Source organism: Sciurus carolinensis, chromosome 3, assembly GCF_902686445.1.
Source record: "Sciurus carolinensis chromosome 3, mSciCar1.2, whole genome shotgun sequence".
NCBI classification, from domain to species: Eukaryota; Metazoa; Chordata; class Mammalia; order Rodentia; family Sciuridae; genus Sciurus; species Sciurus carolinensis.
The window spans coordinates 40,103,854-40,129,596 of NC_062215.1; the positions used below are offsets into that span (position 1 = coordinate 40,103,854).

Here is a 25,743-nt window from a genome sequence, read left to right on the forward strand (position 1 = left end):
AATGGTTTTAGACAAGATGATTCAATGGGGAAAAGAGTAATATTTCCCAACAGTGCTGGGAAAACTGGATATCCACATGCAAATGAATGAAATTGGACTCTTACCTAATACTATAATATAAGAATTAACTCAGAATTTATCAAATGCTAAGAGCCAAAGCTACAAAATTCTAGAGGACAACACTGAGGGAAATTGTCATACATCGAATTTGGCAATGACACCAAAGACATTGGTAGGAAAAGAAAAAAATTAAATAAATTGGACTTTACCAAAATTAAAAACTTTTGTGCACCAAAGGATACTATTGAGGGAATGAAAAGACAACTCACAGAATAGGAGCAAATACTTACAAATTGTATACCTGACAAGGGTTGTTATCCAGACTACATAAGAAACTCAAAATTCAAACAACTCAAGTCAAACTGGACAAAAGACTTGAACCAATATTTCTCTGAATAAGATACACAAATGACTGACTAGCTCATGAAATGAAGCTCAACATCATTAGTCATTAGAGAAATACAAATCAAAACCACAATAAAATATCACACATCATTGAGATGACTATTGTAAAAAGAAACTGAAAATAATGAATGTTGGAGAGGTGGAGAAATTTGAACCCTTTGTGCACTGCTTCTGAGAATGTATATTGATGCAATCACTGCAGAAGATGGTCATAGCTCATCACATTTTTATGTCCATTCATCAAAAAGTTAAACACGGACCTACCATATGATCTAGCAACTCTGCCACTAGGTACATACCCAAAAGATCTGAAAGCAGGGATATAAACATACATACCAACTGTCACTGTTTGGATTTAAAAAGTCCCCCACAGGCTTAGTGCTGAAGGTTTGGTTCCCGTGCAGCAATTTTCAGAGGTGGGGCTTTGGGAAGTGGTTGGATCATAAGAGTTCCAACCTCAGTAGCCCAATGAACTACTGGAAGGTGGTGGAAATGTAGGAGGTAGGGCATGGTTGGAGGAAGTAGGTCACTGCAGGCATGCTCTTGTCCTGGCACTTCTCTCCCTCTCTTCCTCCTCCTTCTCCTTCACCTCCTCCTCCTTATCCCTCTCTCAGCTTCCTGGCTACCATGAAGTGAACAGTTTTCCTCTGCCATGCCCTTCCGCCATGATGTTCTGCTTCACCTTAGGCCCAAAATAATGGAGCCAACCAACCATGGACTGAAACCTCTGAACCATGAGTCAAAATAAATCTTTCCTCCTCTAAGTTGTTTTTCTTGGGTATTGTCCCAGCAATGAAAAGTTGGCTAACATTTAGAGCAACATTTTCATAATAGCCAAAAGTTGTAAACAACCAAATAGTTCATCAACAGATGAATGGATAAATAAGATGGCATACAAGGGAATATTATTCAGTTATTAAAGCAAATGAAGGAGGGACACATGTACTGATGTGGATGAATTTGTAAGACTTGCTAAGTGAAATCAGCCTGATACAAAAGGGACAAATGCTACAAAATTCCACTTACACGAGGTCACTGAGCAAATTCATGGAATTAGAAAGTAGAATAGATTTTACCAGAGCTGGGGGAGGGGGGGAGAAGTGCTAATTAATGGGTACTGAACTCCTGTTGTGGTTACTGAAAACATTTCAGGTATAGATAGTAGTAATTCTGCATGTGCTTAATGTCACTGAATTCTACACTTAAACAATGATCAAAATGTTACATTTTGTTATATGTATTTTACCACACCAAAAGAGCAAAACAGGAAGGAAGAAAAATGGAGAACGATGCCTTCATATTCATAACAGATAATTATTTTCAATAGAAGACTAAATATTTTCTATCACGTGTGGAGTGGAATAAACACCAATAAACATTATCAGACATGCAAGATCTGGTAATACTTGGGGGTGTGCTTCATCAAATAGAGGGAGTAAGAAAACAGTGAGGTGAGGAGTAAAACAGTAACCCTCTCAGCAGAGAGGTGAAGATGGAAATTCTCCGCAAAATGGGAAAGGAGTTCCCCAGGTGACAGTATGAAGGGTCCCCTATCCCAACTAAGTGAAGAAGAAAGAAAGAACTATTATCAATGAAAAATGGAAATGATAGATAAATGAGTAAGTCTGACCAGTTGACAAGTTAGATCTGTTATAGAGCTGGGGATAAATTATTGATATACAACAACCTGGGAGTTATCAACTTCAGGGAAACCAAAGAGGTCAATAATAAAATAAAGATAATCATAGTACATGTATGACTTAGCTGTTGACAATAGTAATATTTTCATAAATGTGAACAACTGGCAATGAATAATATACTTTGAGTCCCAGTGTCCTCATCTGTACAACAAGGATGTGATGGCTTACGTCATTGTGAGCATTATGTGTATGACAAGTGCCTAGCATGGTACTGAGCACTATAGCCTTGACCTCCTGAGCTGTTGGCTTTATTAATATTGCCTCTCCTTGCATTATGGAGTGTTGTACTGAATAAGACCTAGACCTAACTCAAAAATAAAAATTTTAAGGGTCAATTCCTGCTACAATAACTGGAGCCAACTCTCTCCTTATCTGCACCTTGGGAGAGGAATTAGTTTCCATGAGAAAAGGAACAGATATGGGAGAAAGTGTTGGCTCCTTTTTTTTAGCAAGCTCTTTACAGTTTTGCCACAAAAACCTGTAGATGAACTTGAACATAAAGGACAGTAAAAGCTTCGTAAGCAGGAGGAATGTCTCCTTTAATCTTTTAAGTGAACATTGATTGAAAATTTGGACTGGAAGCTAAAAAGATGGGTTGTCACTAGTGAGGTGGGGGCAGGAGAGATTCCAGTATGGAGGATGGCATGCATGTCCCAGATGTCACAGCTGATCCTGGGTGACATGCACAAGGACAGAGGAGGATATGACAGTTTTTTATTAACTGTAGAGAAGAAGGGGAGGCAGAGAAATAAGGGGTGGAAGTGAGAGGAGGATGAGGAAGAAGAAAGATGACTTTTTATTTCTGTTAGTCATATATGATTTCTTACTAGGCCTTTTTGAAATACTGAGAATAGCTCTAGGACTTGCCCCTGGAAGCCCACACACGCAAACACTACATGTCAGTGGTGCTCAGGGTCAAGAGCCACTGCCCCTTGCTGGTCTAAAGTCATAAGTTAAACAGGCTCTGAGAGAATTAATCAAGTCACTTCTCAGTTTTCTGTTAATAAAACTGGAATGATCATTTCTATCTGCTGTGATTTTTGCCTCTTGTTAGCTTGGTTTGAAAACTGATTTGCAGTTGGATGTGATGGTGCAGGCCTGTGATCCCACTGGTGCAGGAGGCTGAGGCAGGAGGATTAAAAGTTTAGGTCAGCCTGGACAACATAGCAAGACCCTGTCTCAATACAAAAAATAAAAAGGACTTGGAGGTAGTTCATTACCCCTGGGTTCAATCCCCAGTACCCCAAAATAAATAAACTAATTAAACTTAAAAAGGAAGAAAATTGATTCACCACAGTTCTGTGACAGAATGTGTGGGGAGGAAGTGCCCATGGTGAGGAGGCACAACGGGGTCCCCTGAGGAGAGGACCTGAGCCATGTAAAACCTCAGTTTTTCTTACCTGTAAAATGGGACTATAGGCTTTCCTCAAGGGCATGTACATGATAACATGGAACTGGCTGAAGACGTGACTGTTAATATTGGTAGCTATTATTCTGGCACAAATAGTATAGAATGTAATAGGCTGATGATGGCCATTTGTAATAACATAGAATAATTGTAATATCAATGACAGAAATATTCTACCTCCTATTGTCTCATTCAACTCTGAATCCAGTGCCTTTCATAATACTAGGCACACAGAAGAGGTAGTCAATAAATGCTCATAAATGACTGAACCCCTTGTACATAGTTGTCCTCAGTAAAGAATTGTGGCACTACAGCAATGCATATGTCTCCACTCTACTGTAACGAACACTGGGCGGGGATAATATGTGAGCTGTTTTCAACTATCCCCTTCCCTGCCTGCATTTCCTCCATCCCAGTAGCACTCAGGGGAGCGGTGTCCTAGTGGGGGAAAAGAAGAAGCAGAAATTCTAACTTCTGTTTTTCACACTAGGAGAAAGGATTCTTGGCACAAAGGGACTGGGTCAGAAACAAGCACAGGAAATTTCACTCAGATTAAAAACAAAACAAAACAAACAACAACAACAAAACACCCAGTTGAAGATTAAAAGATAAAATGAATAAAAATAGTTACAGAGAAGAAACCATTTGGTGATTTCTTTACAACCTTGGAGTATGACAGGTCTTTCTACATCTGACCCTAAATCCAAAATTCATAAAAGACTGATAAAAATAGAATACACAAAACAAAAAAACCAAATGGCAACAACAACAAAACTTTATGGCAACAAACTCCTTACCAAAAAGTACAAAGACATATGAAAACTGAGAGCAAAACATTTGCAACTCATATTTGAAAGACAAACAGAAAAGGAAAGACACTGACTACACCTAAGAGAAAAATGGGCAAAGGTCATAGATGTACCGTTGACAGACAGGTAAAACAACATAAAGATGCATGGTTTCATTCATAAAAGACAGGCAGGCAGAGTCTAACCACACTGATACATTTTCCTTCTAACAGAGTTTTTCAAATAAAAAAATATAAAAGAACTTCTGGTGGCAAAGCCTTGAATGAATGGCACTCTCATTCATTATGGAAGGAAAGTAAATAAGTGTGACCATTATGGAGGACAATTGGGCAATATTTATCAAAATTATTAATAACTCAGTGATTAAACTCCAGGTTTATCCTACAGGGGGGAAAGATAAACTCACTGCAGCGATGTTTATAATTACTGAGGATTTTTAAACGTTCATGAGTGGTGGACTGACTGAGTAAATTACATTATACTTTATACACTGGGCTATTATGCAGCTATATAAAAAGAGTAATGAAGAAGCTCTTTATATATATTGCTATGGAAAGAACTCCAGATATATTAAGTAGAAAAAAAAAAAGCAAACCAAAACATGGTATATATTGTGTAGCTCATAGGTTCCTTTTATTCTCCCGCAAAAGGAAGAAAGTTCTAATTTATATGTGTGTTAGTATTTGCATAAAAATCTGTTAAAATAAGAAAATAAAGACAATATTATATTTAAAATGAAATATTTTAAAGAACTTTTAAAAGATGTGCAAGACTTGTACACTGAAAGCTATAACACATTTTCAAAAGAAATTAAAGAAAGTTTAAATAAATGGAAAGACATCCCATATTCATGATTGAAAGACTTCATATTGTTCAGATATTCACCAAACTGTGCTACAGATTCAATGCAATTCCAAACAAAATCCCAGCTGAGTTTTTCTGCAGAATTTGACAAGCTGATCCTAAAATTCATATGGAAATGCAAGGGACCAAAAGATCCAAAACAATCTTGAAAGAGAACAAAGTTGGAGAACTCACACTTCCCTATTTCAAAACTTACTACAAAGCAACAGTAATTATGACAATACAATACTGGCATAAAAAGAGACATAGCTCAACAGAGTACAATTAAGAGTTCAAAATTGAAGACTAACATTCATGGTCAATTAATTTTCAACAAGGGTACCAAGACAATTCAATGGCATAAAGAACAGTCTTTTCAACAAATAGTGCTGAGACAACAGGAATTTACATATAAAAGAATGAAATTAAACCCCCACCTCTCAACGTTACTTCAAACTGGATCAAATGGAAGAGTTAAAACTACAAAGAAAAACTCTTAGAAGGCATAGGGCTAAATATTTATAATTTGGGATTAGAAAATGACCCCAAATGTACATTTGATAAAAGAAACAACTGACTGATCAATTGGACCTCATGAAAATGCAAGACTTTTGTGTTCCAAAGAAACCATCAAGAAAGTAAAAAGCATGGTGGTGCACACCTGTAATCCCAGTGACCTGGGAGGCTGAAGTAAGAAGATGGCATGTTGACAGTCAGTCTCAGCAACTTAGCAAGATCTTGATTCAAAATAAATTAATAAATAAATAGGACTGGAGATACAGCACAGTGGTAAAGTACCCCTGAGTTTTATCCCCAGTCCCCACCCTAATTGCTGCAGAAGGAGGAGGAGGAAGAGGAGGAGGAGGAGGAAGAGAAGGAGGAGGCAGGAGGAGGAGGAGAAGAAGAAGGGAATAAAAGACTGGAAAAATAATTGCAAATCATATAACTGATAAGAAACTTGAACTCAGAATGTTTAAAGAACACTTATAATTGAATGATTAAAAAAGACAACCCAACTTCAAAATGGGATAAATAGTTGGACAGACATTTTTGCCAAGAAATATATGAATGGCCAACAAACACGTGAAAAGATGCTCAGCATCATTATCATTGGGGAAATGCCAATCCAAACCAGAAGATAACACTTTACACTCACTGTAATTGTTATAATGAGAAAGATGGACAATGGTAAGTGTTGGTGAGAATATGGAGAAATCAGAATCTTTGTGCATTAAATGGGATTATAAAATGGTATAACCACTTTTTAAGCAGTTTGGCAATTCCTCAAAATGTTGAACACAGAATTATAAGACCCCCAATAATTAATTACACCTCTAGGTACCTGTCTAAGAGAAATAAAAACATATTAACCCAAAATATGTTCCCCCAGGTTCATAGAAGCATTATTCATCCTAATTGGAGAGTAGAAACAACCAAAATGTCAATAAACTAATGAACTGATAAACAAAACATATCCATAAAATGGTCACAAAAATGAATGAAGTATGAATATATGCTATGAATGAATGATCCCTGAGAAAATGCTAAGTAAGCAGAAATAGCAGGTCATGATACACCACATACTATGAGTCCATTAATATAAAAAATGTCCCAAATAGGCAAACCTATGGAGACAGAAAGATTAGTGGTAGCCTAGGTTTGGGTAGGGGATGAAGTGACAAGGTTTCTTTTCAGGGTGATGGAAATATTCTAAAATTAGATTATGGTGATGGTTGCACAATTCTATAAATATACTAGAAAACTTTAAGTAGGTGAATGTTATAGCATGTAAATTACATGTCAATTAAGCTGTTTATCCCAGAGGAGGCAGGCACTGGGCAGATGAAGGAGGGAAGGAAGACTTTCTATTTTCTATTTTTCCATCCTTTCTGGGTTTCAAATCACATGACTATGCCATCTACTCAAAAGCAATTTAAAACCAAAGATTTTAAAAAGGTCTCTGATTCTGCCCCATTTTGGGTGGGGAAGATGAGAGGTGAGAACTTCCACCCACTCTGGCCTCACTGTGAAGTGATGGCTGAGTGGACAACAGATTCGTGGGACAAGGGCAGCCTTAGAGAGGTTCTAACATGGCCTGGAAGCCACTAAAGCCACTGCGCTAGATAGGGAGATAGTGTCCACTTGACCATGGCAGACACCCAACTGACCACAGGATGCTGTCCCTACTTCCCTTTCCTCCACCACCACCTGGACCAATGTAAAAATCCCACAGCCACCATTTATCCCCAAAGATGGTCAAGAAACCCCCAAGAGGGACAGCAACTGGGCAGAACAGAAGCTTGAGAAAGAAGCTCTGCCGATGGACAGAAAAGAAGGAAGAATTCCTCTTGCACACTGGACCTGCGGGCTGGGCTCACCAGAGAGCAGCCAAGAGGGACGATTCTTAGAGCCCTCAGTCTGAGTTTCCTGTCATACTCGGCTAGTTGACAGGTGCTGTACCAAGAAAGACCTCTGTGGTCAAATTAGTTTGAAAAATGAGGGGTTAAAGAAAGTCAAAGTCGGACAACTATTTACATTACTCAGAAGAGATCCGAGACATGTCAGTTCCATTAAGTGAAGGGGCTCCCTACACAGCAACTTGCAACAAGCACCGTGCCAAATAAGCAGTAAAAAATATGCCTGTCTCAAATCTAAATCTAATTGAATTTTTAGTCGTCACTACTGCAGTTTAGTAAAGGCAATTTTGAATTTTCTCAATCTATCTGTTCTTGCATTTTTAAAATTGGCATCTGAAGATTGTCATGTAAAAAGTTTGGCTAATATACTGCTCTGATTGCCTTGAAAGAGGAAGAAAAGACTTGAATTTCTCAATATCAGTTTGAACAAGATTGTTAATGCAAACAAGCATTCTCAACTTTATTATTAAAGTAAAACCACTCATAACAGTTTAAGAACAGAATGAGATCTAAAACAACAGTTCTCTGTTAGTAAACCATTACCTGTGATGCATTTCTTGTATGCAAAACATTTTTCTATTTGAGAAAACAGCAGCACTTGTTATAGTAAATAAAGATGGTTCATTCACACCTTACTGGTTTTATATTTTTGTTTTAATTTGTAACTATTCTAGGTTTTATTGTTGCATGAGAACTAAAGCCAAAAAGAATATATACCTACTTTTATGTTGGTACAAATATAAGAACTATTAAAATTAAAACAGATTGAGTTAAAAAAAAAAAAAAAACTAAAGCACATTTTAACCACAGGCCTTCCCAGAGCCTTTCCTCTTCAAGAGCAGGTCTGAACAAGAAAAAAAAAAAAAAGAGAGAGAGAGAGAGAAAGAGAGAGAGGGTCTAGACATTTCAAAGCTTTAGTGCTTCAGTCTGTGAACAATGGGAGCTAGGACATTTCCCTCTCCAGCCTCTGTGGGTGCCAAGTCACAATTCCAGCTGGTCCCTGACTCCTGGTCCCAGAGTCCCTGGGGGTTTCATCCTAGGTCAAGGTGGCCTCTGGTCACTGACTTGTCAAACTCTCTAAGAAACTATGTGTATTTGAACCCTTGGCTTGGAACAGGTTTGTAGTCACTGGTCTCAAATGAAAATCAGAGATAAGACAGGCTTCAAGCTTAGGGTGCAGGGGAAAGGGACAGACGAGGCCTGAGGATCTTGGCTGTGGCCTGGGTATCTTGGCTGTGGCCTGGGTGTGGACAGCCCCTCCTCACATCCAGTCTTGCGTTCATCTCATGATGAAGGACCAGGCATCATCTCATTTGCTCTAAGCAACAGATGTTTCCAGGTAATGTTTGTCTTTGAGCAAACCTCCAAATCCAGTCCTAATGAAACGTTTCAAGAAAAATAGTCCCATTTCTTCGACAAATACTCAGAAGTAAAAAGTTAATAATGAGAGGGAGGGAATTGGTATGGATTAACACTGTAACTAAATGTCTAATGTGGGCCATGCTCAATTCTGATTTGAACAAAAAAACTGAAAAGATGTGGATATATCAAGCAGGTACATTTGAGCACTGACTAGCTGTTTGAGAATATTAAGGAATTCTTTTCAGAAGTGGTAGTTTGGGCGGGGGTTAGGGATTTTGAGTTCAATACAGAGATTTCTAAAATCACACCATGTAGTGTTTGGGATTCATTTTTAAATGGTCCAATGAGGGTGGAAGAGAAAAAATGGGAAGGGGGTAAATGGTCACAAAGGTGACGATTCCTGCCATCGTGGCAGACCTTCCCCAGCTTCAGCCTTGGCCTTCCTCTTCTGGAAGGCAAGACCCCCCACCACCCCGCAAAGTGCACAGACATGGGGTTCTCCACGTGCAGGGGCCTGGGGAAGCCCCGGTTGCAGCCATCTTGGGGCCTCCCCAAGCTTACGGCTCTGTGTGGGTCCATGAGCCCCTCCCGAGCCTGGGGCGTGGCCCCCCCACCTGCCCACCTGCCCACCTGCCCACCTGCCCGCTGGCCCAGCTACTCACACTGCTCCTCTGCCTGCCCGCCAGCTCCGGCCACCTCGCCTGCTCTGGCCCCGGCCACTCATTACTCAGGATGTTTATTATTAGCCCTAGATTTGATTAGTGCCTGGGCTGCGCTTCCTGGGTTTTCCCCACAACCTGGAGTATGTAAATCAGCTGCCCGGTCACCAGCGCCTGCGCGTTCACGAGGCAAGGTGAGTGGCTGAGTCCCGTCGGCTTTGTCCACCGGTGTGCGGAGAACGGCCTGGGACCATCCTGGTGTGGCTTAGGGACTTCCAGATTTTCCCTAGCCCACCTCAGGGGCTAATCTCCTGCCCCAAGCGAATACCCCCAGGCCAGGTCTCAGCCTCGCAGAAGGGCTCAGGCCTTCCTTCTTCCTGGAGGATCTTGTCCTATTCCATTGCAAGTTTTGCTCCTCCTGTTTCTTCTTCAAGGCTCAGATGAGGTGTCTGGGAAGCCACACTGACTGCCACAACCAAGTTATGGGCTCAATTTCTGCACCTCCTCAGCTTGTCATGATGCCTATCAAAGCACTGGGAAGCTGAACACTAGAGCCTCCAGACAGGGTTTGAATCTTTACTCTGCCAAATACCAACTGGAGGTCTTGGGGACAAGTTATGTACATAATGTGCCCCCCCATGCTGCTGTGTTCTGTTCTGTAGAATGGGTATAATAATAATACTATGCGTGGCACAAGCCATGTGAGTCTGAGTTCACACACTCACATTCTGAGAGCAAGTTGTTGGCACAGTGAGTTCTCCACAAATGGGACTGAGGATTGAGACTATGGCCCTTATCACCCAGTACTGTAACTATTTCTATGTCATTCCAAGTCTTCTGAAACCTCCTGAGGGATCAGAAGCACAGCAACCCCTCATGTTCACTGCATCTCTTTTCATAGTATCCCAGATATGAAATCAGCCTAAACATCTATCAACAGATGACAAAGAAAATGTGGTGCATATAGTTCATGGAATACTATTCAGCCTTTAAAAAGAAGGAAATTCTGTCACTTGTACAGGATGGATGGAACTGGAGGATATTATCTTAACTGAAATAAGCCAGGTCCAGAGAAACAAAAACTACACATTCTTGTTCATATGTGGAATCTAAAAAAGTTAATCTCAAAGAAGTTGAGAGTAGGGATTGGGGAGGGTGAGGGAGAGAGGATGGAGAAATCAGTTAACAGGTACCAAGTTAGATAGGAGGGGGAGTTCTGGTGTTCCATTGCATGTAGGGTACTGTGGTTAACAATAAAGGATGATAATGCTCAAATAGATGGGGATTTAGCTCAGTGGTAGAACTTTTGGCTGGCATGAGTGAGGTTCTGGATTTGATCCATGGTACTGCCAAAAAAAAAAAAAAAAAAAGTGGGAGCAATTGTGCATACCTGCAAACCAAGTGACTTGGGAGGCTGAGGCAGGGGGATTCCAAGTTCAGGACCAGTCTCAGCCACTTAGCAAGGCTGTAGGCAACTTAGCAAGACTGTCTCAAAATTAAAAACAAAAAGTGCTGGGGATGTGGCTCAGGGGTAAGGTGCCCGGGGTTCTATCCCCAGTACCAGAGAGAGAGAGAGAGAGATACAATTTAAACAATGGAAAAGTAACTCTGATCCATCAGGTGGACAAGGTTTTAAAGTTTGATCCTATCAAGTGCTGAAGGTGATGTACAGAACTCAGCTCCTGCTGGAGGATGTGGGTGGGTGGTACTGTTTTTTAAGGCCAGGGTCAATTAAAGTATAGAATATGTGCCTACCCCCAGGACCCTGAAGTTTTGTCCATCATTAAAACCTTGCCAATGATAGCGGAAGATGGGAACATTTAAATGAGCACCAACAGAGAATGCTGAATAAACAGGGTGCAGAGGTCAGAAGGAGCTATGTATGCAACACCTAAAGGGAAGGAGGTGACTCTGAAGCTCATAGGGCAGATTGATAGTGAAAAAAAGTAGTTTATAAGCATGAGGTTTATAGTATGAAACCTTTTTAGTAAAACAACATCAAAAGCAATTTGAAAAACAAAAAAAGCAAATCACACACATGTGTACACGCACATATACACCCACGGTACCACTCTGGCCAGGATCATGTGCAAAGGCATGTGATTCATGGGAAATCTGAAAGGGCAGCACAATGACAATGGCGACCTCCAGGTGAAGCAAGAGGGGACCAGGACTGGGGATGGTATTTATCTACCCACCCCCGACCTCCATATGGAAGATTTTCATTACTGTGTCAGTGAAAATAACAAAACCACAGTTGGACTCGAGGGAGTTGATCAATAGACCCTCGTTGACAGGGACTTTCTGCCTGTCAAAATGGGGCAAGCCCAGGGTCACTGTTGAATGCCTGTATCACATCCCCTCCTTGTCTTCTGTTTGCACACCCTCAGGTCTGGGGATCCACCACCTCACAAAGCAGCTGACTCCCAGGGGCTTAGCTCTGACTGTTACAAAACTCCTCTCTGACTGTTGAGCAAACTGTGCCTTCCAGAAACGGAACTAGACTGGACTAGACTGGGTGCAGCTGTCTGAAGCCACACACACCGTCTTGGCTTTGTAGCACTTTAGAGAGTCAAAGCCAGCATGTGCTCTGCAAGAAATGAAAACTAAACAAACAAAATGCAGCCTGATTTTGGGGGTGACTGGGGATTGAAGGATGGGATTGTCTCACTGCTGATCAGTATGTGAATGCTTTTGCTCACGTGAGTTCCCTCAGAATGGTTTCTGAACCTCATTCTTCACTTTCCAAACCTCATTCTGAAACCAGTCCTTTCTGAGCTGACTCCCAGGGGGAGGGAGGCTTCTAATTTTAAGTTCCACAATCAAGGTAACAGACGAGTTTTGGAACCCAGAGTAGATACCTTATACACCTCAAAGTTTTGGAGTTGGTTCATTTATATGTGTATAATCAGTAGTTTAAAATGTGCGCATGGTAAAGGAAGAATTCTAAAGGGAAAAGAGTGAAAAGTAAATGTCTCTCCCACCTAGATACCACAAACCTGCTATGTGCAGCGTTCTGGCAAAGTACAGGCACTTACACACACCTATGTATCACTCTTGATGTGCTTCCCCTTGTTTCCCCCATGTTCTCCCCAACACACACTTTTTTCCACATATACATAATTGCTCATTTCTAAGGATGGAACACGGTGCTTTGCGTGTGACTTTTTCATTTACTATATCCTGCCCATTAGGCCTGATGGTTTTTAATGATCTTTCAGAATGCTCATTAGGAATAAAAACAGGAAGAATTTATGTAGTGCTTCCTGTGTTCTAGGCACAGGCCTAAATACTTTTGTATCTATTTGTTTAATTCATATTTTATCTTCCTGTCTCAGTGAAGGGCTTTAGTTGCTTAAGTGGAATGACTTAATCAATGGGAACATTGTTGTGCTGATCAATCACATCACACTGTGACATTGTCCCACATCACTCTTGTACATCTGTGGTATTTTCACCTTAAAGACCCATGACAGGCTAGACTGGTGGACTCCATGTGCTCCCTCCTGTCTGCCAGCCCCTTGTTGTCCCCTTTGATTGAGGCCACACTGTTGAACCTCTGACAGTCCAGAGAGAAGACAAAAGCAAGAATGTCCCAAAAGCACATTTCTTAGAAATGTAGAGAAAGCCCTCATTTTCATTATTGCAATTTACATATACAATCAGATGCTCTTAATTTCCTCGGTTCGTTCCATTTGTACTAATTTCTCAGAAATGCTAGATACCATTATTTTAGCAAAATCCAATTTGAAGAAACAAACAGCAGTTTCTCTATACTGAGTCTCTGAACTTCTGTGATAAGACCTAGTTTCTATTCTTATTTTAAAATATTTCCTTCATTACTTTTTATTATGAAAAAGTCAAGAGCAAGGTAAAAAGGGAAGCATAATTAATACCCACAGATCCTCCACGTGGGCTCAAGGACTCTTCTCATTGGGTCCATTAACTACATCTGCCTGTGTCTCTACCTGGCTGCCTTCCTGCTGAGACAACGAGGCAGTTTTCAGACAGGATGATGCTTTGCTGCCAAATGCTTCAGCAGATGTTCCCTGAGAAAATGGACATTTGGCTGGGCGCAGTGGTGCACATCTGTAATCCTAGCAACTCAGGAGGCTGAGGCAGGAGGATGGAAAGTTGGAAGCTAGCCTCAGCAACTTAGGGAGATCCTGTCTCAAAATAAAAAATTAAAAGGGCTGAGGAGGTAGCTCAGTGGTAGAGTGCCCTGAGTTCAATCCCCAGTACCACAAAAAAAGTGAATGCGATTAGAAAATGCATATTTTCTTACATAGATTATCATTATCACACCCAAGATAATCCACAATAATTCAGTAACATCACCTGCTATCTAGTGCATATATAAATGTTTCCAATTGTTCTGAGGTTTTCCTGGTTGCTAGTTTTGAATCGGGATCCAATCGAGGGTTACACATTATATTTTCTGCTGTCTTTTAGGCATCTGGAGTGGTTCTCCACTCTCTTCTTTTTCTGTGATCATCTTTTCCTTCTTTGGTTTGTGTTATAGTTTGGATCTTGAATGTTCCCCAAAGGCCCATGGGTTGAAGGCCTGATCCCCAGCCTATGGTGCTACTGGGAGGTGGTGTGAACTTCAGAAAGCAGGGTCCAGTGGGAGGACTTAGGTCTCTGGAAGGCATGTCCTTGAAGGGGATACTGGGACTCTGGCCCCTTCTCTCCCATTTTGCTTCCCTGCTGTGATCAGATGGGTAGCTTTGCTTCACCATGCCCTCCTGCCATGGTGTTCTGCCTCATCACAAACCCCAAAGCAAGCCAGCCAACTAACCATGGACTGAAACCTCTGAAACTGTGAGGCAAAACAAACCTTTACTCCTTTTAAAGTTGATTATCTTGGGTATTTTATTACAGTGATGGAAAGGTGACTAACAATTTGACACTGACTTGGTGAAGAAACTTGGCCATGATCTTACAAAAGGTCCACATCTAGTCTTTCTTTTTTCTCCTGGTGGTGTTGAATTTGTTCCTCTGTCCTCTGAGTGATCCTGGAGGTGCAGTGTCAGCTCTTCCCCATCACAGGGATGCTATTTCAGATCATTTGTGAAGGTGGTGATACCAGGAGCCCCCATGGGAAGCACACTAGGTCATTAGTGACACCCATGGGATTCTTTGGCACTGTGTGAACATCCTGGTACCCAACAGAAAGGACACCCTTTCTGTTGACAATGTTAGCATTGTTCATGGTCCTTGACTGAAACAAATGTTGCACTTGTGAGCTGGTGACTTTTTTAAACCTATCATTCCTTCTACATTATTAGTGGGTATTTTCTGTAAAGGAGAGTTTTCTTTTATGCTGTGCCTTAGATAAATGTCCCCAAAGGTCCATGTGTCAAAGGCTTGCCTATCAGCCCATGGTGCCATTGGGAGATGGTGGAGCCTTTAAGAGATGGGGCCTAATGGGAAGAAGTTAGGTCTTCAGAGGGGTGTCCTTGAAGGGGATTGTGGGACTTTGACCCCTTCCTCTCTCTTTTTGCTTCCTAGGTGCCATGATGTGAGCAGCTTCCTCCACCATGCACTTCTTCCATGATGTACTGTACCTCCTTAGGCCCAAAGTGAAAGGACCAAGTGACCATGGACTGGAACTTCTGAAACCATGAGCCAAAATAAACATTTCATCTTTTCAAGTTGATTATCTCAAGTATGTTGTTACAGTAATAGAAAGTTAATATTTTTATTTCTCCCTTTTGAAAATAAATATACAGAAAATGACTATGAATAATATTAAAAATACCCAAACTTTCACCACCTGCATTACATGTTAAAATGCTGGCACATTCACCTTCAAAATTTTTTTAAGGAGCCAGGCACACTGGTGCATGCCCATAATCCCAGCAACTCAGGAGGCTGAAGCAAGAGGATCACAAGTTCAAAGACAACCTCTGCAAAAGTGAAGTGCTAAGCAACTCAGTGAGACCCTGTCTCTAAATAAAATACAAAATAGGGCTGGAGATGTGGCTCAGTGGTCGAGTGCCCCTGAGTTCAATCCCTGGTACCACCCCCCGAAAAAGATTTTCATAAAGATAACTGAATGCTCTGAAATCCCCCTTGCCCTTTTCTACCTCTTCCCCTCTGCTGAAGTAACTGCTGTCAAAAATGTGGTACCTACTTCTAAGTTCATTTTAATACTTTTTAAAAAATCTTTTTAAAATGTTGATAAACCTTTATTTTATTAATTTATATGTGGTGCTGAGAATCCAACCCAGTGCCTCACACATGCTCTACCATCAAGTCACAAACCCAGCTCCAGTCCATTTTAATACTTTTAAAAGAATGTCTTTTTCTATGAACAATACTGTAGATAGCATCATTTTGCTTGATGTTTTTGTTTTGTTTTTTCCCAGTGCTAGAGATCTAGCCCAGGGCCTTGCACATGCTAAGCAAGTGCTGTACCACTGAGCTATATGCCCAGCCCCTTAATATTTTTTATATAAATATTTTGTATATATCACTATGCATCTTTCTTTTCCTATCCAACACTGTTGAGATCAGTTCACATTAATTCATATGTAGCAAGCTTGTTCCTTTCACTGTGTTCCTTTACCTTTCTTTAACTTTACCTTTAACTTGTTTCTTTACCTTTCTATTGAGGTACATTTTGACTGTATTTGAGTCCTTGCTGTTATGAGCAACCCTGTTGTGGGCAGATCTGTGCATGCCTCTAGGTGCATGGGTCTCTCTAGAGAGGAATTCTCAAATGGGATTTGAGTTGTGGGGTCTGCAACTTTCCAGTCTCACTAGATAAGATCCAAATGACCACACTAATGTACACTCCAACTAGCCAAGTATGACTGTCCTTGTTCCTCATATCTTTGACAACATAGGAGAGTATAAGATTATTAAATGTTTGCCAAACTAATAGGTGAGAGGTTGTGTCTTTTTTCTTTAATTTGTATATCCCGATGACTAATGAGACTGGGCACATTTGACCTTCTTTAATCCTTTCAGAATTTCATTTGTTATCATTCCCATTTTGCTGAAGAGGAAACTGAGGGTCAGAGAGGCACGATGACTTTCTAAGGTCACAGAACCCAAAGCCTTCAGTCCATACAGCATTGCTTCTCCATACCCTTCCCACATGGCCAGATGGCTCCTGGAGAGAATAAAAGATGGACAGGTTCTGGAGCCCCTGCAAGGCTTTTAGCAGAGAAGTCATTTGTTAATCAAAAAGTGCAGCTTTGCAAATAACTCTTAGCCCACCAGGGCTTCTGGATCAGGAGATAGAGAAGGCAGTCAAAAGTGTTTAAAGGGTTCATTCTCAGGGCAGCTCAGGAAAGAGAGGTGGGTTGGTGGTGTCCTAGCTTCTCTTGGCTTGGGGGTTGAATGTAGCAGGATGGGTGGTTTGGATGGGGAATGGAGCAACAAGGCTAAACATTCTGCAAACTTTTAGATCTTAGAGTAAGAGAAAAAAAATCTGTCTTTTTTCCTGCTTCTTTCTTTCCTTCTCTCTCTCATCTAAGTCCTCTATTGTACACATCATGTTGGGCAAAGATGTTTACCCACTTCTGCATCATCAGGAATCCAAAGAAGAAGCAACTTATAGGTGAACCGAGCTTCAGGACACCCATTTCATGCTGTGGAATCTTTGGACTCTGGGCAGCTCCAGGACACCAAAGCCTCTGATTTGTCCTTAGAACCCAGCAAAGTATGCATTGCACAATATACACTTCACCGACATTGGAAACAAAAAGCAAGCAAACAAACCCCCAAGTTCTGATTCCTTTGGGTTCTGCTGGTGGAGGTGACCAATTCAAGTAAGGAAAACCAATGAACCAGGTCTTTCGTGAGAAGAAGGGGCCAGTCCCCTAGGGAGCTGTCAGTGACTCAGCGGAGCAATCAGCCTCCACAAACCAGTGACTCCCAGATGGCCTGGGGGGAGATACACAAAAGCCTAGAACAGAGGGGACTGGCCCCACACAGCCTTGCCCTACTGCCTGCTCTCCTCTCCTGTTTCTCCACATCTGATGTAAGCTATCCTAAAACAAGCCAAGGGACATCCTGGGGACATTCCCACCCAGGGCCTTTGCTCTGCTGTTGCCCTTCAGCCTCCGGCTCTTTGCATGACTGAGTCTGAGCTCCAACATCACCTCCTCTAAAGGCTTTCCTACCCTGAGTCCCTACGGAGTCACTTCCTACTTCTTTGATCTGGTATATTTCCTCCCATTTACTTCCTCTCTCTATCTCTCTCTCTCTCTTTCTTTCTTTCTTTTCTCTTTCTTTCTTTTCCAGGGTTTGAACCCAGGGGTGCTTTAACCACCAAGATATATCCCCAGTCCTTTTTATGCTTTATTTTGAGACAGGATCTCACTACGTTGCTTAGGGCCTTGCTAAGTTGCTGAGGTCGGCCTCGAACCTGCAATCCTCCTGCCTCAGCCTCCTGAGCCACTGGGATTACAGACGTGCACCTTTTTAACAGGATGTTCAAATATGTCATCGTCTCCAAAGTACTAAGTAAGCTTCTTCCACTGAGTTTCATTTGAGGACTGTTTGCTGTGAGAGTCTTTTTCATTCTTCAATTTATCTTTTCTGGAGCATTTTCTCTTTTTTCCCTCTGAATCTTGAAGCTGAGGTTTTCTGTTCAGAATTTTTTTGGACAATTCTTGAAATTTGATCCACATATATGAGGGAGTTCCAGAAGGGCATTCTTCATAGCATTTGCATTGACCTTTATTTCCATTTTTGGCCCACCTGCAGGGAAATTTTCAATTTCTATTTCTCTAATAGGCCCATCCTCTTTATCTTCCTGTAAGTTAAGTTCAGGCTTCTCTAGGGTGCCTCTGTCTTCAGAATTTGACTCAATAACACTTTCGTATAGGTCAAGGAGGCACCAGCCTACTCCACATCTCTTCTTTGATCAGGAAGCGACCACTCGCCATCCTCCTCAAGACCCCTATCCCATAAGTTTTAAGTAACATGCCATTCTGAGTAATGCCATGAAATCTCATGCCAGCCAGAGGCATGAATCATCCCTCTGTCCACACTGCGTATGCTACCTGCCCCTTAGTCACTTGGTAGCATCTCAGTTGTCAGCTGGACTGCCAAGGTGTCAGAGTGCTTGGGTTCAAGTCATTGTTAGGTAGCAGCCTTATGCTACCTCACAATGCCTAGTCACTGACCTCACTTCATCGCCTCATGTGGATGCCACCGCATCTCACAAGCAGGGTGTCTACAGTACAGAAAATTGTTTTGAGAGGGGGGAACCATATTCACATAACTTTTATTGCAGTATATTGTTATAATTCTCATATTTTATTATTATTAATTTCCTACTGTGCTCATATAAATGAAAACTTACAAATGAAACTTTATCACAGGTATGTAGGTTAGCTTTTCATTACTATGACCAAAATATCTGATAAGAACAACTTGGAAGACAAAAGATTTGTTTTGGTTCACAGTTTCAGAGGACTCATCCATGGTTGTCCCCCTCCATTCTTTTGGACCTGAGGTGAGGCAGAACATCATGGTGGTGTAGGAAGGCTGTCGGCTCACGGCAGCCAGGAAACAGATTGGGAGGAGGGGGCCAGGGACTAGGTAAACCCTTCCAGGCGCACACCCAGTGACCTACTTCCTCCAATCAGGTGCCACTCCCAGTAGTCCATTCCACTATCAACGGATGACTACATGAGGTCAGAATCCTCATGAACCAATCAAGTACCCTACAAGTCTTGCCTTTGAACCCAGCTGCACTGGGAACCATGCATTCCACACGTGGCCTTTGAGGAACATTCCAGATCCAAATCATGACAATATGTATGTGTAGGAAAAAGCAGTAAATGTAAGGTAGTAGTGTCTGTAGTTTCTGGCATTCCCTTGGGGGTCTTGTGATGTAGCCCTATGGATGGGGGAGGGGCTGTACTGTAAATGACATCACTGTTTACTGAATGGCTGAAGCCAGAAATCCGGGAATGAGCCTCAATTCTTTCCTTTCCTTGCTCCCACATCTGACCCATCAACAATTTTTTCTACCATCTAAAACTCAGAAATACTCAACATGGCTCTCTCTCTCTCCCATCCCCGCTGTCCCTGCCGCCTCCTTCCTCTCTGCTGAGTCATTAACTGGTCTGCAGCCACTACTCACTCTGCCCCGGCAGCTCCGGGAGATCTCGAACTTAAGCCACAACAGTGTCAACCTTCTCAGGAAGCTCTCCAATGGCTTCTTATGCTTCCTTTCTCTGCCTATTTCTAAAATTTTTTTCTCTTTGGTTTCCAGTAAAGTTACTGTACTGTTCCTATGTGTGTTTTCTTTGAATTTATCCTGGTATGGGCTTACAGTCTGTCTAAAATCCAGAGCTTGATGTCTTTCACTTACTTAAAAAAGTATTCTTAGTTGGAATTGTGGTAGTTCAGTGGAATAGCACTTGCCTAGCATGCCTGAGGCCCTGGGTTTGATTCCCAGGACTCGAAAAGAAAAGTACATGTGTGTACATAAACATATAGACACAAATGTAATTTATTATAATATACATATTAGTCATCCTGTCTTAAACTATTACTGCTGCCCAGTGCTTTCTCTTCTCCTGCAACTTCATTTGCACATTGAACCTTTTATATCATATCCCATATATCACTTATCCTCTTTCCTCACTAATTTCATTATTCAGTCTGTATATGTTCTTCTGACCTATCTTCCAGTCCTTTACATCTTCCTTCCCTGCATCTAATCAGTCATTAAACACATCTTTTCAGTTCTTAATTTCAGTTACTGAATTTTTCAGGCCTACAATTTCTAATCAATGCTCTCTCTTTTTGTTTGTCATTTATTTTCTTCCAGTATTTTACCTTCTTTTATTTTCTTTTTCAATAACAAACTTTGTGTTTTAGATTATATTCAGCTTTGCAGTTAAATGTGGAAAAGTACAGAGTTTCTATTGCACCCAAACCTAGCCTCCCCATTATCAACATCCTGCACCAAAGTGGTACATTTTTTGTTACAATCAATGTGTTTACATTAATACACCATTATAACCCAAAGTTCATAATTTACATCAGTATTCACTCTTGCTGAATTCATTCTATGGACTTGAACAAATGCATACCAACATGGATCCACTATTATATACCTTATAGAATAGTTTCACTGCCCTAAAATTCTGTGCCCTCCCTGTTCACCCCTCCCTCCCTTCTACCCTAGCAATCACTTATCTTTTTGGGGGGGGAGCAGGGTACCAGGGATTGAGTCCAAGGGTGCCTAACCACTGAGACACATCCCCAGCCCTTTTTATTTTATTTTGAGGCAGGGTCTTGCTAAATTGCTGAGACTGGCTTTGAACTTGAGATCCTCCTGCCTCAGCCTTCTGAGCCACTGGGATTATAAGCATGCACCACTATGTCTGGCAATTGCTATCTCCATAGGTTTTCCTTTTCTAGAATGTCATATAGTTGAAATTGTACAGTATATAGCCTTTTCATATTGGCTTCTTTTATTTAGTAAAAGGCGTTTAAGTTTCCTCCATGTCTTTTCATGGCTTGATATCTCACTTCTTTACAGTGCTGAATATTATTCTATTGTCTGGATGTGTCACGGTTTGCTTTTCTGGTCACCTACTGAGGCACATCTTAGTTACTTCCAAGTTTTGGTACTTTTGAATAAAGCTTCTATGAACATCTGTGCATAGTTTTTGTGTGGGCATAGGAATTCAACTCATTTGAATAAATACAAAGGAATGTGATTGATAGATAGTATGGTAAAAATATGCTTAATTTTTAATGTCCTTTTCTAGATTCTCATTTGCTACCAAAATTTTCCAGTTTGTTTGTTTGTTTTAAACAGTGCTGACTATGGAACCCAGGACCTCGTGCATAGTAGGCAAGTGCTCTATTCCTGAACTACATCTGCAGCCCTGCCATATTATCCTGAAATTCATAAAAATTTAATCATGGTTACTGCAAAGTCCATATCTGACAACTCCATTATCAACATCCCGTGGGTCTGTTTTTACTGTTGGTGTGTGTTTTTTCCTCTTGAATTTTAGGTCAAGTTTTTTATTCTTGTAACCCTGGACAGTAGGCAGGAAAAACTGTGCAGATAAACAGAGGCCATCTTCCTGCTTACTTGTGGCAATTGGTCTGGACGCACCAGCCGTCCCAGATCCCTGAACCCAGCGAGGAACGCAGGTTGTGTGAAGGAGGGACTTGGACCTGTGAGGGGGGTCTATTTACTCTTCATCTTTATTCTTCACATTGTAGCTTTCAAGGGTCCCAACCACAAACCATGGACATCTAACAGACCCCTCCTCATTGGAAGGTTCTAAAATCCACATTTTGCATTCTCCTTGTCCCAAGCTCCATGAGGCTGAGGAAACCTTTGCTCCGTTCTCAATCTCAGATGTAGCTTTCCAGTCAGTGATCACCTTGGGGGAAGGTGGTGTCCCCTGCCTGCCTCCCTTCTCTGGAGTCCAGCTTCTCCCAGGTCTTGGCCTCATTGTCCTCTAATACCTCTCTGCCTTGAGAGTTCTCTGGAACCTGCAAACAGATATGTTTGCTTCTTTTTAATTTTGTCCAGCTTTTCTATTGTTCTCAGAAGAAGGAATGTGTGAAATAATCCAGTCTACTTGTGTCGTTAGACAGCTTTATGTTACTGTAATGAATACCCGAGATAGCTTAAAGAGAAAAGGTTCACGTTGGCCCACGGATTTGGAAGTTTCAGTCCATGGTCATTTGGCCCCACACTTCTGGGCCTGTGGCAGCAGCACATCATAGCAGAAGCAGGTGGTGGAGAAAGCTGTGCACTTCATGACTGGGTTACAAAAAAGAGAAAGAGAAAGGAGACCAAGGGTCCCACAATCTCTTTCAAGGGCACACCCCCCACCCAATAACCTAAACCCTCCCATTATGCTTCACCTCTTAAAATTTCTATCATGTCCTATTCTGAGGGAAAAGCCTTTAATACATGGGCTTTTGGGGGACATTCCAAATTCAATCTACAGCTGGAAGATGGCTGGAAACCTCCCATTGTCTTCAGAACAGAGGAAAACTTCCTGTCCTGCCAATCACAGGATGGGTGATTTGGATCTTGCCCAGCCCTCCAGGTTCATCCCAAGCTCCCCTTTACTCCTGACACTGCAGGGGGATGTTGGGCTTTTCCATGTACCTTGAATATGCCAGCTCTTTCCTGCCCCCAGGGACTTTGCATGTGCTCCCCTCTCTGTCTAGAATGCATTTTACCTCATCCTCTAGGTCTCAGTTTAGATGTCACTTCCTCTGAGTGATCTATCCTGGCTGCTACAGTTTGGATTTTAAGTGTCCTCCAAAGGCTCGTGGAACAATAAAGAGCCATCAGAGAATCTTCTTTGTGAGCTGACTCTGTCTGATTTACATTTGATATCCCTGCAGCTCCTGGGGGAAAGTGGGTGATGGTCATAGACAAGTTCATGACTCCGCAGAGATGATGGGGGCTACGGGGACAGTGACAACAGTGGGAATGTGAGAGAAATAGCCATACTGAGTATGTTTAGAGTTTTAGAAGGTAGAACAAACAAATTGTTGGTGGGTAAGATGCGGGAGCAAGGAAAGGGAAGAATTGAGGGTCAACCCCAGATTTCTGGTTTGAACCATTCAGTAAATAGTGGTGTCATTTACAGTAGGTCCCCTCCCTTATCCATGGGGATACATTCCAAGACCCCCAGTGAATGCCTGAAACCACAGATAGTGCCGACCCTGCAATACACTGTTTTCCCCTATGCACACCTATGATAAAAATTCATTTATAAATTATGCATAAGATGTTAACAGTAATTAATAATAAAATGGAATAGCAATATACTGTAGTAAAAGTTATATGAATATGGTCCCTCTCAAAATATCTTTCTGAACTGTACCCACAGTGAAGTGATACAGAGTCCGCATGAAGAGATGAAGTGAGGTCAGTGACTAGGCATTGTGATGTAGTGTTAGGCTGCCATGCAACCATGACTTGAACCCAAGCACCGTGCCACCTTGGCAGTCAAACTGGTAACTGAGATGCTACAAAGTGACTCATGGGTGGGTAGCATATGAAGTGTGGAAACTCTGGACAGAGGGAAGATTCATGGCACAGGCAGAATGAAGTGGGATGGCATGAGAATGGCACTCAATTTAAGACTTATGAACTGTTTACTTCTGGAATTTTCCATTCAGTGTTTTTAAGCTGCAGTTGACATTGGTTATCCAAAACCAACAGAAATCCAAACCTCAGATAAGGAGAAACTACTGTGCTGAAATGAGAATGACTGGAAGAGGAATCAACCTGGGATCTCTGAAATATTTTGTAGGTGATTTAGTCTCTGAGTCACATTTTCCTCCTTTCTAGAGTGGGGTCAATACTTGCACCCACCCCATAGCTTTGTTAGGATAATTATATGTTAGTGATTGTAATTATAACATCTAGTGTGGTTTGGATCTTGAATGTCCCTGAAAGACCCAAATGCTTGGTTGTCAGCCTGTGGCACTATTGGGAGGGAGTAGAGCCCTCAGGAGGTGAGGCCTAGTGGGGGGAAGTTAGTCACTGGGGTGTGTGCCTCAGCCTCTTCCTCTCTTCTTGCTTCTCAGTCACCATGGGGTAAACAGGCATCCTCACCCACACACTCCTGCCATGATGACCTGGACTGCCACAGGCCCAAGGCAACAGGGCCAAGTGACTGTGGACTACAACCTCTGAAACTATAAGCTAAAGTAAATCTTCCCTCTTTTAATTTGATTGTCTCAGGCATCTTGTTACAGTAATGGAAAGCAGATTCACACACTGACCTTGTATTCTAAAGTAGGCATAACCCTACTAATGCATTTGAGACTTGTGCTCTCTCTACCTAGCCTCTCTTATGTGCACCCTGTTCTTCCCTTCACACCCTCACCAAAATTTTATACCACAGGTAGAGTATCCTTTACCTGATATGCTTGGGACCAGAATTGTTTTAGAAGTCAGAGTTGTTGTTTTGGTTTTGGTTTTGTTGTTGTTGTTGTTTGCAGTATTTACATAGGCTTTACCAGTGGAACATCCTAATCTGCAAATTTGAAATCTGAGATGCTCCAAAAAACCAAACCTTGTTGACCATCATATTGGCACTTTCTGATTCTGAAGCACTTTGGATTTCAGATTTTCAGATTAGGGATATTCAAATTGCATACGTTCACATGCTGGTACTTGTTTATTATGGGTCTCACATTAGGTAGAAGTACTGTGAGGGCCCAGGCTCCTCCTTAAGCAGATACTAATGTGAAGATTAAGCACCAGTAGTGCATGTGGGAGTTGCAGGTCAGCGGGTGGAGAAGTGACACAAGGAAGGGACGACATTTCAAGCAAGGCTGTGTTGTTGTGATAGTCACCACAGGCAATGGGAACTCAATCCTATGGGGAAACTGGAAAGGAGTGGGGGGCTTTATATTTATACATCAATCCCTGTCTGTCCTCTTGGTTGAAAGGACATAAACTGGCTACTCCCTGGATGTGTGAATCCCTGGCACTTCTGCCTTGCAGAAGTGGAGAGCTTTCTGCTGGGCATCTGTGGGGTTGGGCAGATTTAGCTACTGGGCATGTGATCAGAGGAGGGTTCTCAGGGCCTAGAACCTGTTTGGCATGTGATCCCATGGAGGGGAAATGATTGGGTGGCAGTCCCCAAGCATTCACAGGACTGTCCTGTCCCATGGGGATCTGTGCAGACTTGTCCAGGTGAGAAAGCCCCACTGGAGACAGAGCTCACTGCTTCTGCCGGTACCAAAAACTGCCCTGGTTAAGCAGTGAGCTCCCTGTTACAGCTCCTTTGGAAGAACTATTAAAAAACATGGTTTCTACCCCCAGAAGCTCCACAATCTGGTTGAAAAGACATCCCTGTGCTTGGAGCTGGATAAAAAGACCTCATCTGCCTGGTATGATCTGCATACTTGTAATCCCAGAGACTCAGGGGACTGAGGAAGGAGGATTGCAAGTCGAAGGTCAGCCTCAGCAACTTAGCAGAGACTCTATCTCAAATTATTAAAAATTTTAAAAAGGACTCTGCAGTAAAGAACCCCTGGGTTCAATCCCTAGTGCCAAAACAAAATCAAAAACCCAACAACAAAACCACATCTAAGGAAACC

General features: G+C 41.8%; 1 protein-coding gene across 2 annotated transcripts in view; it reads right to left on the reverse strand.

Annotated features, from left to right (window-relative positions):
• Nucleotides 1-9,786, reverse strand: part of Tnfrsf13b (TNF receptor superfamily member 13B) — a 35,133-nt gene extending 25,347 nt beyond the window's left edge. Inside the window, exon 1 of one of the 2 annotated variants that reach the window (XM_047545855.1) lies at nucleotides 9,667-9,786. The gene's annotated coding sequence lies outside the window, so the exon portion shown is untranslated. The remainder of the gene's footprint in view (nucleotides 1-9,666) is intronic. The other variant, XM_047545856.1, reaches the window with a different exon arrangement.
• Between the last annotated feature and the right edge of the window lie 15,957 nt (nucleotides 9,787-25,743).